The sequence below is a fragment of the Chiloscyllium punctatum genome, chromosome 36 (assembly GCF_047496795.1).
Source record: "Chiloscyllium punctatum isolate Juve2018m chromosome 36, sChiPun1.3, whole genome shotgun sequence".
Taxonomy (NCBI): domain Eukaryota; kingdom Metazoa; phylum Chordata; class Chondrichthyes; order Orectolobiformes; family Hemiscylliidae; genus Chiloscyllium; species Chiloscyllium punctatum.
Genome location: NC_092774.1, coordinates 24,908,666 through 24,923,386, shown reverse-complemented (window position 1 = coordinate 24,923,386; position 14,721 = coordinate 24,908,666). Strand labels below are relative to the sequence as shown.

Below are 14,721 nucleotides of genomic sequence, written 5' to 3'. Positions count from 1 at the left end.
CCCGAAACTGAACACCTTTAGATTTTGGGCGGAAACCAGAGCACCCGGGTGAAACCCAGCAGACACGGCAGGGAAAATGTGCAAACTCCACACAGAGAGTCGCCCCAAGGCTGGAATCGAAAGTGGATCCCTGGTGCTGTAAGGCAGCAGTGCGAACCACTGATCCATCGTGCGGCCCATGTGTGCAGAAAGAGGTGGGGGCTGGGAACTTTGTTAATTGTACCACACAGTGGATTGTTGAGTAAGGTTAAATCTCACGGGCTCCAGGGAGAGCTAACCAACTGGGCACAAAATTTAGAAGCGCGTTGTTGGAGATGCTGGAATCCTTCCTGAAAACAACAAATGCTGGAGATCACAGTGGGTCAGGCAGCGCTGTGCTACTCTATGACTGGACAGTGTGGACGTGGAGATGATGTTTCCACGAGGAGAAGGGTTGAGGATGCCAAGTCATTGAGGGCATTTAAGACAGAGATAGGTTCTTGATTAATAAGGGGTCAAGGGTTATGAGGAGAGGGCAGCAGAATGGGATAGAGAAACACATCAGCCATGATCGACTGGTCGAGCAGACTCGATGGGCCAAATGGCCTCATCCTACACCTGTGTATTGTGGTCTTAAAGCTCGGCAGATAACTTAAGGGGTTCTCACAAACTATTTCAGAATCCTGAAGAGGAGTTGTTGGACTCGAAACTTTAACTCTGCTTTCTCTTCACAGATGCTTCCAGTCCAGCTGAGTTTTTCCAGTGTTTTCAGTTTTTGTTTCAGATTTCCAGCATCCACCGTTCTTTGTCTTATTTATCAAATTCATTTCTTGGCGTTCCCAAGTGTCTGGAACTTCATCTCCCTGATCTACAAATTGTTCACTTACCCTAGAAATGACCACTACCTCCTTATCAAAGTAGATCCCTTTGTTGCAAAATGATTGTTCAATTCCGTGACCAAAATTGTTGCATTCGTAATTACTTACACCAGGGACTCACAATATCTCAGGCCAGAACACAGCTAGATTGTTTCAGACAGTACGTTTATGTGATTTGATACAATTCCCTATTCCCGACTTTACCAGCGTGTTGCAGGGAATGGCGGGTTTGAGTTAAGAAGAATCTGGGACATTTTTCCAATGGAGCCGAGGAAGTTGACAGTTAACCTTATAGAGATTTTTAAAATCAGAAGGGGTATAGATAAGGTGTCATTCCCAGGAGGCTCAGAATATTTTATTGCTCCAGAAGGTGTAAAAGGGGGTTAAAGCTTCAACAGAAATCGAGCAGAGCTGAGAACAGACAACATTTAACTCTGTGGGAACAGGGAGATTAGAGGACAGAGAATTCAGGACCTGAAATCCGAGCTGACACCACACTACCATGCTATCAGTGCTTTGATTAGCAGTGTCCACCCTCTATCTTTACTGAGCTCCTAACTCGACTTGAATGCCGCGTCTCCCCTCGATATTCCGGATCCAATCCTTGTCATTCTGAAGCCATATCTCTGTAAGGAGTCTCCGATCATAATTATTCTGTACAATGTGTGCAGTCAATTAAATCGCTTTTGTTACAATGCAGCACACATTCATATACTGAGCTTGTCGTCTTATTTTTTGTGATGGTTAGAATCCAGTTTTGATTGCTAGTACATTTATTCTTCTTGTCCCTTTCTATCATTCTCTGGTGTTTGGTTTCCACATCACTACATTGCTCACTGGCCTTGATTTGGATTGGCTATGCTAAATTGCCCAGTGTTTAGGGATGTGCAGGTTAGGTGGGTTGGCCATGGGAAAGGCAGGGTTATCGTTTCAAAGTAATAGAAGGAGTAGGCCATTTGGCCCATCGACCCTGCTCCGCCATTCATTAAAATCATGGCGGATCGATCAATCGTCTCAGCTCCTCCTAGTTGCATTATCCCAACTTCCCTGAGTTCCCTTACCTCGCAAAAAACCCATCCAACAGTGTCTTAATGAAGCTGCCTCTACTGCTTCCTTGAGCACAGAATTCCATTAATTTACCATTAACCACATTGGTCCTGCCCTGAGTTGCCTCATCAAAATGCAACAGCTCATATTTGTCTAAATTAAACTCCATCCACAATTCTTGGCCCATCGGCTCATCTGATCAATTATAATTTATATTAAACTTTCTTTCCTACCTTATTCCCTAAAAGCTGAAAATCTCCATCCCAAACTCTCGCCCTCTGTTCTTACTTTGTTGAATCTAATCACGGATGTCCTCAATCTGAAGGGTTTGGTTCATGCTGATTAACAGGCCCACATTCAAGGGGGATCTAACTGAACCGTACAGAACATTGAACGGCCTGGACAGAGTGGATATTGGGAAGATGTTTTCATTGGGAGGAGAGACTAATACCCATGGGCATAGCCTGAGCATAAAGGGAGAATGGAGATTAGGAGCAATTTCTTTAGCCAGAGAGTGGTGAATCTATGGAATTCATTGTCACAGAAAACTGTGGAGGCTAGGTCACTGAGTATGTTGAACATTGAGATAGAGATGTACAGCACAGAAACAGACTGTTTGGTCCAACTTGTCCATGCCGACCAACTATCCCAACCCAATCTAGTCCCACCTGACAGCACACGGCCCCATATCCCTCCAAACCATTCCTAATCATACACCTACCCAAATGCATTTTAAATGTTGCAATCGTACTAGCCTTCACCACTTCCTCTGGCAGATCATTCAATAAACGTACCATCCTCTGCGTGAAAAAGTTGCCCCTTTGGTCTCTTTGTATCTTTCCCCTCTAACACGAAACCCATGCCCTCTCGGTCTGGACTCACCCACCCCAGGAAAAGACTTTGTCTATTAATCCTATCCATGCCCCTCATGATTTTATACCTGTACAGTTACAACGTTTAAAAGATATTTGGATAAGTACATGAATACGAAACTTTCGAAGGTTTATGGGCCAAACACTGGTAGGTGTGCCGAGTTTAGTTTGAGAACATACTCAGCACGGGCTAGTTGGATGAAGGGTCTGTTCAGTGCTGTCAGACTCTGTGAATGACCTGTACTGGTCGTAAAACCATTTTCTTACCTCCCTCGATAATCATCCACTTCTTTGTTGTTCAAAACTCAGATGCACTTAGCCTTACTACAGCGAGACTTCGCAGAACTAGGAAGAAGGCTAAAAAGCAGGACGTCCAAGGTGGTTATCTCCAGTTTGCTTCCGGTTCCTCGGGCTAGTGTGGCCAGAAACCGGGAGATAATGGACTTGAACGTGTGGTTGGGGAACTGGTGCAGGAAGCAAGGTTTCAAGTTCTTGGATCACTGGGGTATATTTTATGGTAACCATAAATTCTACAAGAGAGATGGCTTGCACCTTAATACAACAGGGATCGGCATTCTGGCAGGCAGGTTTTCTGCTGCAACACCGCTACATTTAAACTAAGTAGCGGGGGGGAGGGGACAAGCTGGATGTTTAAAAAGGAAATTGAAGGGGTAGGTAGAACAAGAGAAGTCAAGAAAGACAACTGTATCAAGGAGGCAGAAAACTGGAAAAGGCATCATGCTGTAAAGTTGAGTGAAATAAGGGTTGAGGGGAAGGGTGAGAGCAGTAACAAATTAAAAATTCTATATATGAATGCACGAAGCATTAGACACAAGGTGGATGAGCTTGAGGCTCTTTTGGAAATTGGCAGATACGATATTGTGGGGATAACTGAGACGTGGCTTCATGGGGACAGGGCCTGGGAAATGAATATTCAAGGCTACACGTGTTATCGTAAGGATAGACTGACGGGCAGAGGGGGTGGGGTGGCCTTGTTGGTAAGGGAGGATATTGAGTCCCTTGCGCGGGCGGACCTAGAGTCAGGGGATGTAGAGTCAGTGTGGATAGAGCTTCGAAACACTAAGGGTAAAAAGACCCTCATGGGAGTCATCTACAGGCCCCCAAACAGTAGTCTGGATGTTGGAGGTAAGTTGAATCAGGAGCTGAAATTGGCTTGTCGCAAAGATGTTACTACAGTTGTTATGGGGGATTTTAACATGCAGGTAGACTGGGTGAATCAGGATGGTATCGGGCCTCAAGAAAGAGACTTTGTGGAGTGCCTCAGAGATGGATTTTTAGAGCAGCTGGTGCTGGAGCCGACCAGGGATAAGGCGATTCTGGATCTGGTATTGTGTAACGAACCAGAATTGGTCAGTGACCTCGAAGTGAAGGAGCCATTGGGAAGTAGTGATCATAATACAATAAGCTTCAATCTGCAATTTGAGAGGGAGTGGGTACAATCTGAAGTGACAATATTTCAGTTGAATAAAGGGAAATATGGAGCTATGAGGGAGCAACTGGCCAAAGTTCAATGGTTTAATACCTTAACAGGGAAGACCGTGGAGGAACAATGGCGGATATTTCTGTGTATAATGCAGAAGATGCAGGATCAGTTCATTCCTAAAAGGAAGAAAGATCCCAGGAGGAGACATGGGCGGCCGTGGCTGACAAGGGAAGTAAAGAAACATATAAGGTTAAAAGAGAAAAAGTATAACTTAGCGAAGATAAGCGGGAAAACGGAGGACTGGGAAGCTTTTAAAGAACAACAGAGGATTAGTAAGAAGGAAATACGCAGAGAAAAAATGAGGTACGAAGGTAAACTGGCCAAGAATATAAAGGAGGATAGTAAAAGCTTTTTTAGGTATGTCCAAGGCAAAAAAATGGTTAGGACAAAAATTGGGCCCTTGAAGACAGAAGCAGGGGAATATATTACTGGGAACGAAGAAATGGCAGAGGAATTAAATGGGTACTTCAGATCTGTGTTCACTGGGGAAGACACAAGCAATCTCCCTGAGGTAACAGTGGCTGAAGGACCTGAACTTAAGGGAATTTCTATTTGCCAGGATTTGGTGTTGGAGAGACTGTTAGGTCTGAAGGTTGATAAGTCTCCGGGACCTGATGGCCTGCATCCCAGGGTACTGAAGGAGGTGGCTCGGGAAATCGTGGATGCGCTGGTGATTATTTTCCAGAGTTCAATAGAATCGGGGTTGGTTCCTGAGGATTGGAGGGCGGCTAATGTTGTGCCACTTTTTAAGAAGGGTGGGCGGGAGAAAGCAGGAAATTATAGACCAGTTAGTCTGACCTCAGTGGTGGGAAAGATGCTGGAGTCTATTATAAAGGATGAAATTACGGCACATCTGGATAATAGTAACAGGATAGGACAGATTCAGCATGGATTTATGAAGGGGAAATCATGCTTAACTAATCTTCTTGAATTTTTTGAGGATGTAACTCGGAAGATGGACGAGGGAGATCCAGTGGATGTAGTGTACCTGGACTTTCAGAAAGCTTTTGATAAAGTCCCACACAAGAGGTTAGTGAGTAAAATTAGGGCGCACGGGATTGGGGGCAAAGTACTAGATTGGATAGAGAATTGGTTGGCTAATAGGAAACAAAGGGTAGTGATTAACGGCTCCATTTCGAAATGGCAGGCAGTGACCAGTGGGGTACCGCAGGGATCCGTGCTGGGACCGCAGCTTTTTACAATATATGTAAATGATATAGAAGATGGTATCAGCAATAACATTAGCAAATTTGCTGATGACACAAAGCTAGGTGGTAGGGTGAAATGTGATGAGGATGTTAGGGGATTACAGGGTGACCTGGACAAGTTAGGTGAGTGGGCAGATGCATGGCAGATGCAGTTTAATGTGGATAAATGTCTGGTTATCCACTTTGGTGGCAAGAACAGGAAGGCAGATTACTACCTCAATGGTATCAAATTAGGTAAAGGGGCTGTTCAGAGAGATCTGGGTGTTCTTGTCCACCAGTCAATGAAGGCAAGCATGCAGGTACAACAGGTCGTGAAGAAGGCTAATAGCATGCTGGCCTTCATAACAAGAGGGATTGAGTATAGAAGCAAAGAGGTGCTTCTGCAGCTGTACAGGGCCCTGGTGAGACCACACCTGGAGTACTGTGTACAGTTCTGGTCTCCAAATTTGAGGAAAGACATTCTGGCTATTGAGGGAGTGCAGCGTAGGTTCACGAGGTCAATTCCTGGAATGGCAGGATTGCCTTACACGGAAAGACTGAAGCGACTGGGCTTGTATACCCTTGAGTTTAGAAGACTGAGAGGGGATCCGATTGAAACGTATAGGCTTATGAAAGGACTGGACACTCTGGCAGGAGGGAACATATTTCCGTTGAAGGGGGAGTGCCGAACCAGAGGACACAACTTAAAAATACGGGGTAGACCATTTAGGACAGAGATGAGGAGAAACTACTTCACCCAGAGAGTGGTGGCTGTGTGGAATGCTCTGCCCCAGAGGGCAGTGGAGGCCCAGTCTCTGGATTCTTTTAAGAAAGAATTGGATAGAGCTCTTAAAGATAGTGGAGTCAAGGGGTATGGAGATAAGGCTGGAACAGGATACTGATTAGGAATGATCAGCCATGATCATTATGAATGGCGGTGCAGGCTCGAAGGGCAGAATGGCCTACTCCTGCATCTATTGTCTATTGTCTATTGTTCAATGACCCCACTTCTAAACTCAATTCCTCTTCGTAATATATCACTTGCCTCGCTCATTGCCTGCTGCATCTGCCCGACAACTGGCATTGACTGGTGTGGAGGGACTCTGAGACCCCTTAGTACATCCATACATCATTCCTGATGAAGGGCTTGTGCCCGAAACGTTCCCTGTCCTGCTCCTCAGATGCTGCCTGACCTGTTGTGCTTTTCCAGCGCCACATTTTTCGACTTTCACCTCCAGTCCTCACTTTCTCCACATTTCAATATGTCACCATTTCAACAATGCACTGCTTTTTTTTAAACAGCAAAGGCTCTAACTTCACATTGCAGCACTGCACTTGCCATGTGTTTGCCAATTGAGACACAGACCTGGACCAACTTCGGGAAGAGGCAAAACACTGAGTTCTGAACAAAAACCGTAGCACACTCAAAACGTCGGCTCTGTTTACCTTTCCACTGATGCTACTCTACCCGTTGGCTTTCTGCAGTATTCGCTGTGTTTGTTCTACACAAATGCTGCTTTCCATTAAAGAACTGTAATCCCTGTCCTCTGGTAACTGACCCTAGTCAGTGGCAATAGGTTCTTCTGATCATTAAGGTAAAAACAATGACTGCAGATGTTGAAAACCAAATACTGGATTAGTGGTGCTGGAAGAGCACAGCAGTTCAGGCAGCATCCAACGAGCAGCGAAATCGACGTTTCGGGCAAAAGCCCTTCATCAGGAATAAAGGCAGTGAGCCTGAAGCATGGAGAGATAAGCTAGAGGAGGGTGGGGGTGGGGAGAGAGTAGCATAGAGTACAATGGGTGAGTGGGGGAGGAGATGAAGGTGACAGGTCAAGAAGGAGAGGGTGGAGTGGATAGGTGGAAAAGAAGATAGGCAGGTCAGACAAGTCAAGGAGACAGTAACTGAGCTGGAAGTTTGAAACTAGGCAAATGTGGCTATGGTACCGAGTTTGTTTCACAACATGGTTGAAGAGCTTCAGAGCAGAGGAAATGACCTGGGAGTTGCAGTGGGAGAGGGACTCCCTGAGATTCTTGTAGAGAGAGGAGGAAAACTTCTTCAAGGCAGGCATCCTTGCAAGAGGATTCGCAGTTGGGGTAAAATCAACATGGTAAAAACAATGACTGCAGATGCTGAAAACCAAATACTGGATTAGTGGTGCTGGAAGAGCACAGCAGTTCAGGCAGCATCCAACGAGCAGCGAAAACACCACGTCTTCTCCCATCATTGACAAGAACCCCTGGAAATCCCCAGTTAACCATCTTTGCTCCAAAGAGAACATTCCCAAAATTGGGAATGTCTCCACAAAATGGAAATTGCTCATCCCTGGACATGATGCAAATTTTACAATGGGGAAGAGGTTTTGGCAAAATATTGTCAGTTAGCAGGTGGAAAAATGTTCAGGAAGTAAAACACAAATCCTAGTCTCCAGCTTTGTGAATCTTTAGAAACTCTTTGGGAAGTGGAATTAGAGGAGAATGAAGGATGAACTGTCCGACTGAGCAGAGACAGTCCAGACACCGTCCCTTTGTTTAAGAGGCTGATTGACTCTGATATTCTCGGGACATGAACTGACCCGAGACATTGAAGGAATTCTCTGCACATCAGGAATTCAAACCCCTTCTCGGCTCGGGGCCAATGAGGAAATTCGGGTAGAGGCAAAACACTGAAAGGCTCGGAGGGCGACGGTCCCAGTGTAGGAGAGCTCGTTCCTCGTGACATGGATGTGCCTGCAGATGGTGGGATCAGGCTGTTCCCATGTCTCCATACTGAATGTCCAAGGCTTTATTATGGAAAAGTAACACTGATAGAAGACAATGGCAATTTTGGGCGGGGCGGGTTGAATTATGAATTGAATAGTAGCGTCCTCAAAGACACTGTGCGGCTGGAACTCCGACCTGTCTCTGTGGCGCAATTGGTCAGCGCGTTCGGCTGTTAACCGAAAGGTTGGTGGTTCGAAACCACCCAGGGACGGAGTGCTTCTTATTCTCGCTCGTACCGCTTTCTTGGCTGCGAAAGTGCACGTTTTTAATGGTGTCAGGAAAATGTTTCCCAAACGGAAATCTTTTCCACTGAGGAAGCACAAAGAGGTTTCTGAATTGATTGAATTTCTAACGTGAAGGACTGCGGGTGCTGAGAATGCGAGACAGAAAGCGAAACTGCTGGAAAAACTCAGCAGGTTTGGCTGAACCTGGATGAGGGAAAAAAGAATTCTGAAATGTTGTCTCTGATTCTCTTTTCACGGATGCTGCCTGACCTGCTGAATTGCTCCTGCAATTTCTGTTCTTGTTTTTAACTGACCGTCCATTTCATCTTTTGGGATGAAACATCCAGACTCGCCATTTGCAGATATTTAACCCTTTTGAAACCTGTGAAGTGATTGGATTCAAACAAACTCTGCAATGATTCACTCTTTCGCAGCTCCACAGGCAGAGAGACCTGGGAAATGAAGCTGTCAGTGTGGTTCTGTATTGATGGGCCGAGTGGTGAATGCGATGGACATGAAATCCATTGCGGTTTCCCCACGCAGGTGTGAACCCTGCCGACTACAGTTGAGAACTGTCGTCAAAAAGAAAGAGAGATTGCTCCACGGTTTTTTAAAAATGCAAATCAGTGGAGCGGTTGAAGTATTTCAATCACATTGGGACTGGTCGGGAATCTGTAGCCCACTGCATGTCAGGGTGGAACAAGCAGATACCCACAGAGCTGCTTTTGAGGCGATGAGCCAAGTATTTGGAAATGAGACTCGAACAGTGAGGGGCGTGAAGTCATGATCGGAATGAAGCAGGCACCTGAGGACAAAGGTGTTTTATTTGCCAGTGAAAGATACTGCTTCACAAAGTTGAGCCTGTGGAAGGGAATCAGTGACGGTGATTATCTTTGGTTGTTCACATTGTGAATGTTCCCATTGCTGCGCATGTCCGTGTTAACGTCAGAACTCTGCAGCATGTTGGCGTCAGGAACGTACAGTGCCAAGACGCAATGGATGACGCTTCTGACTCCACCTACCTGTTTGAAATGCAGCTCACAGCTTCTTCACACACCCCAATTAATCTTTCTCATTGTGCTGAAGCCGGCATACGGTTTGAATTCCCGATCTGCAGGAACAAGACTCCTTTCACTGTCTCGCGTCAGTCAGTGTCCCTGAGAACATCAGAGTCAAGTCACAGCGCTGTCAGAGGAGGGGAAGCTGAAATAGCCCCTCACGCTGCTCACCGGCACATTGCTCTTTCCCCAACACACCGCCCCAACCACTGCGGCTCTTGGGAGTGGAAAGCGAACAAACACCAAAACCCAGTCTCAGCTTTGTAAATCTTCAGGAAATAAGAAAACGGTACATCCCTTCGGATCTTCCATCCTGGGCTGACAGCGTTGATTTTAAATGGCTGTCCAGTCAGTGCTGATTCGTTTTGGCTGAAAAAATCTTCCTTCTCTCATCCCAGCGTTTCTTGCCACAGAGAACTGTGTGGCAGAGTTCATGTATATATTTCCTTGTATGGTATTTTGTAAATAACATTCGTTTGCTGGTTGTTTGTATCGGGTATTTCAGGTTCATTAGCCGCTGTTTCAGTCTGTTGGTAGGTTTGTGGGCTGCCATGATGCTGAGAGGGTTGAGTTGTCTGGACATCATTTCCCAGATGTCTTTAATGTAAAGTAATGTGGCTAGGGCCTCTGCAGACGTTGTGTCTGCTTGTGTAAGTTTGTTGATGTGTAATTGGCACACTGAGTTTATTGGGTAGGCAAAAGTGAGGACTGCAGATGCTGTAAACCAGAGTTTAGATCAGAGTGGTGCTGGAAAAGCACAGCAGGTCAGATAGCTTCCGAGGAGCAGGAAAATCGACGTTTCGGGCAAAAGCCCTTCATCAGGAATAAAGGCATGACGCCTCCAGGGTAGAAAGATAAATTGGAGGGTGCTGGGCCGAAGGTATCAAATAGTACAGTAGGTGAATGGCGGAGGGGACGGAAGTGACAGGTCAGAGAGGAGGGTGGAGCGGGTCGGTGGGAAGAGAGATTGGCGGGTCGGACAGGTCATGAGGACAGCGCTGAGTTGGAAGGTTGGAACTGAGGTCAGGTGGGAGGAGGGGAAATGAGGAAACTGGCGAAGTCCGCATTGATGGCCTGTGGTTGAATTTATCTGAGGCGGAAGGTAAGACGTTCATCCTCCAGGCATCGGGTGGGGAGGGAGCGGCGATGGAGGAGGCCCAGGACCTGCATGTCCTCGGCAGACTGGGAGGGGGTTTGAAATGTTGTTCCAGAGGGCGATGGGGTTGATTGGTGCGGGTGTCCTGAAGGTGTTCCTTCAAGCGCTGTGACTTGACTCTGCGAGGAGTCTCTAGTCTCCCCAATGTAGATGAGACCGCATCGGGAGCAATTGATACAAGAAATGACATTGATGGATGCACAGGTGAAAGCCTTCGAACAACCGTGGCCCGGATTCGATTTCCGGGCAGGGAAGAAATTTTCAGTAGAGCTGTCAGCGTCTTGGCGCATCTCCCTGGTGGTCTCGTGGTTAGAATTCAGCGCTCTCACCGCTGCGGCCCGGGTTCGATTCCCGCTCAGGGAAGCAATTTTCAGGGCGTTGCAAGGTTGCCCGGTCTTCTTAAATGAGCCGCACAGTGATTTATTGATCTTCGGAATTCCTGGGTGCTGCAGTGTGTAGTGGCTCGTTGAAATATTGACCTGCTTCAGTTTTGTTTTTATGTGTAGGGATGATTACTTCTGTAGTTAAGTTCTTGGTTCGCGTGCGTTGTTTTCCTGTAGACGCTGTTTTGAATTTACCATTGACTGTTCGCTCTACTGTGACATCTAGAAATGGCACTTTGTTGTTGTTCGCCTCTTTTGTGAATTTTATGCCAGTAAGGAGATTGTTGATGGTGTTGTAGGTTTCCTTTAATTTGTTTTATTTTCTGATGACAAAAGTGTCATCGCTGTAGCGGACTCAAAGTTTGGGTTGGATTGTCGAAAGGGCTGTTTGTTCGAGTCTCTGCATTATTGCTTCTGCTAGGAATCCTGATACTGGTGGTTTCATGGATGTTTCGTTGATTTGTTTGTAGGGCATGTTACTGAATATGAAGTGGGTGGTAAGGCACAGTTCCACGAGGTTGACAGTGCTATGTTTGCTGATGAAGTTGGTGCTGTGTTTGTGTCTTTGCTTGTTCGAGTAGTGTCTTCAGTTTTCTTTGGCCACGCAGATGTTAATAGATTGAACAGGGCTGTTATGTCAAAGGACATCATTATTACATCCTCTTCAATCTTAGTGTCTTTGGTTTTCAGGAATTCTTGGATGGAGGAAATGGAGTGGTGTGAATCTTCGACTTGATGTTTTAGTCTTCAGTGGAGGCCTTTGACGAGTCTGTATATTGGTGTACCAAGTGGTGAGACTTTGGGCCTGAGGGGGGCTCCTGGTTTGAAGGGGAGGAGAACATCAACACAGTGCCATTTCTAGATGTCACATTAGAGCGAACAGTCAATGGGGAACTTCAAACAAGCGTCGACAGAAAAACAACACACACAAACCAAATACTAAACCACAGAAGCAATCATCCCAACACCCACAAACGAAGATTCAACCGGACATTATTTCAACGAGCCGCTCCACACTGCAGCACAGAGAAATTACGAAGAGCACAAGAGAAATACGTATATAGTATATTTAAGGAGAACAGGTACCCAATAAACCAGGTCTGCCGATTACTCATTGATGCTTCCAAGCTGACTCTCAAAAATTCGATTTTTCCCTCCATTCTTTCCTGTTTGTTTTTTGTGGGTTTTGAAAGCTTTCGTAATCCTCTAACTGAGTGTTGGAGTTGGAAAGTTATGTTGTGGCTGTACAGGACATTGGTTAGACCACTTTTGGGATATTGTATGTAATTCTGGTCTCCCTCATATCAGAAGGATATTGTGAAATTTGAAAGGGTTCTGAAGCACCAATTGGTCCACAGAGGGGAAGAGGCCCTTCTGCTGCCCTGAGTGTGGGAAGGCCTTCAGTGATTCCTCTGCCCTGCTGACGCACCAGTTGGTCCACACCGGAGAAGGCTGTTCTCCTGCCCCAAGTGCGAGATGGCCTTCAGCAGTTCTTCCCACCTGCTGAGATACCAGTGGGTCCACAATGAGGAGAGGCAGTTCTTCTGCCCCGAGTGCAGGGAGGGCTTTGATCTTTCTTCCGACCTACTGGCCCACTAGTGGGTCCACATCGGGGAGATGTCGTTCAGTTGCCCTAAGTGCAGGAAGGCCTTCAGCAGTTCCTCAACCCTGCTGAGACACTAGTCCATCCACACCGGGGAGAAGCCGTTCTCCTGCCCCGAGTGTGGGAAGGGTTTTACCCACTCCTCCACACTGCTGAAGCACCAGCTGATCCACCCAGGGTGGTGGAGGCGGGAGGTGGTGGCGGAGGAGGGAGGCCGTTTTGCTGCCCTGAGTGCGCCCTGAATTCCTCCGCTCACTGGGGTGAGGCCCTTCAGCTCTCCCGAGTGTGCAAAGAGGTTCATATTTTCCTGCAACTTGCGGAAGCACCAGCAGGGGCACCAAAGCTCCCAGCAATCAGAACACACCCGCGACGCTGCCTTGGGTCACCCCCCAGGACTGAACATCCTGCCAGTCCTGACAGTGGGTGCAGTGGGAGAGGAGGTGGGCTGTTTTAGTTTTCTGCTGGACTTCAATTGCTTGCCCTACACCCACAACCACAACCCCATGGTGGCTCATGGATTGCACTGCTGCCTCATGGCACCAAGAACCCAGGAATAATTCCACCCGTCGGGGTCTGTGTGCAATTTAGGGAGGGTAGGAAAATGGATCTGACTGAATTACTATTCGAAAGATCAGTGCAGATGTGTTGGGCTGAAGGACCTGTTTCCACATTGTCGGAGTTCAACCATCCTATGAGCTTTGCTTTCAGTGGACACTGCTGCTCATTGAGCCCGGGACTGCACATTGCCAAATGAAATGATCCAGAGAAACCTAAGACCGTAAGACCATCGGAGCAGAAGTTAGGCCATTCGGCCTGGCGAGTCTACTCTGTAATTCGTTAGTGACAAATGTAGCGCAGATGAGATTAGCTTCAGTGTGAAACAGGCCATTTGTCCCAACAAGTCCACACCGACCCTCGGAAGAGTAACCCATCCAGACTCATTTCCATCTGACTAATGTACCTATCTCTACGGGCAAGAAAGCATGGCAAATCCACAAGACCTGCACATCTTTGGTTTATTAAAGAAAACAGAATCACCCAGAGAAAACCCAAGCAGACACTGGGCGAATGTGCAAATTAGTCACAGACAGTCACCCAAGGCTGGAATCAAACCTAGGTCCCTGGCACTATGAGGCTGCAGTGGTAACCACTGAGCCACTACATACTGCACGCCGCCATAGGCAAGGAGGAGGTTGGGAGAATACAGCAAACCAGGCAGCACCAGTTTATGGAGTAGTCAGGGTTTTGGGTATTAACCCTTCTTTCGGACTGAAACGTTGACTTCTCTGTGAGAAACGATTTACGGGAATGTTGCAGGGGTTTGGAGGATTTGAGCTACAGGGAGAGGCTGAATAGGCTGGGAATGTTTTCACTGGATAATCGGAGGCAGAGAAGTGACCTAATAGAGGTTACAAAATCATGAGGGGCATAGACAGGTTAATAGACAAGGTCTTTTCCCTGGGATGGGGGAGTCCAGAACTAGAGGGCAGAGGTTTAGGGTAAGAGACAAATATATTAAATGGGCAACTTCTTCATGCAGCGAGTGGTATATATATGAAATGAGCTGCCAGAGTATATGGGTCAGGTGCTGTCAAATGGGACTAGATTAATTTAGGATACCAGGTCAGCATGGACAAGTTGGACCGAAGGGTCTGTTTCCATGCTGTATGTCTCTCTGACGACTGGTAATAATGTAACTTTAAAATAGAGTCCAAGTAACTTTGAATAGTTCAATCTTGTTGAGCTCACCTCCTGAAAAGTTTCAGATGAATCCCTCTGAGAGATACTGTTTAAACATGCTGAGTTGGACAAAGTATCCCATCAAGTTCAACACAAACCCAGAGTTGGAGAAGTCAGAAGTCAGAACACCAAGGGGACCAAAACTGAGAGAGATCTAGGGTTGCGGGTTATTAGCACCTAGAAAATAGAGTCATGGGTAGACAGGGTGGTGAAGAGGGCTTTTGGCATGCTTGCTTTCATTGGTCAGAGCATTGAGCACAGGAGTTGGCACGTCTTGTTGCAGCTGTCACACATGCCACACAACAACGATAGGCATGGCCCTGCCCC

The 14,721-nt window shown here is 46.7% G+C and overlaps 1 protein-coding gene and 1 non-coding gene across 2 annotated transcripts in view; one reads left to right on the top strand and one right to left on the bottom strand.

The window, feature by feature from the left end:
• LOC140460045 (uncharacterized) overlaps window positions 1-14,721 on the bottom strand; it is a 911,064-nt gene that overhangs the window by 627,724 nt on the left and 268,619 nt on the right. The gene's annotated exons all lie outside the window — the stretch shown is intronic.
• trnan-guu (transfer RNA asparagine (anticodon GUU)) lies at window positions 8,368-8,441 on the top strand. Its single transcript has one exon. It is a non-coding gene; the product is annotated as a tRNA-Asn (tRNA).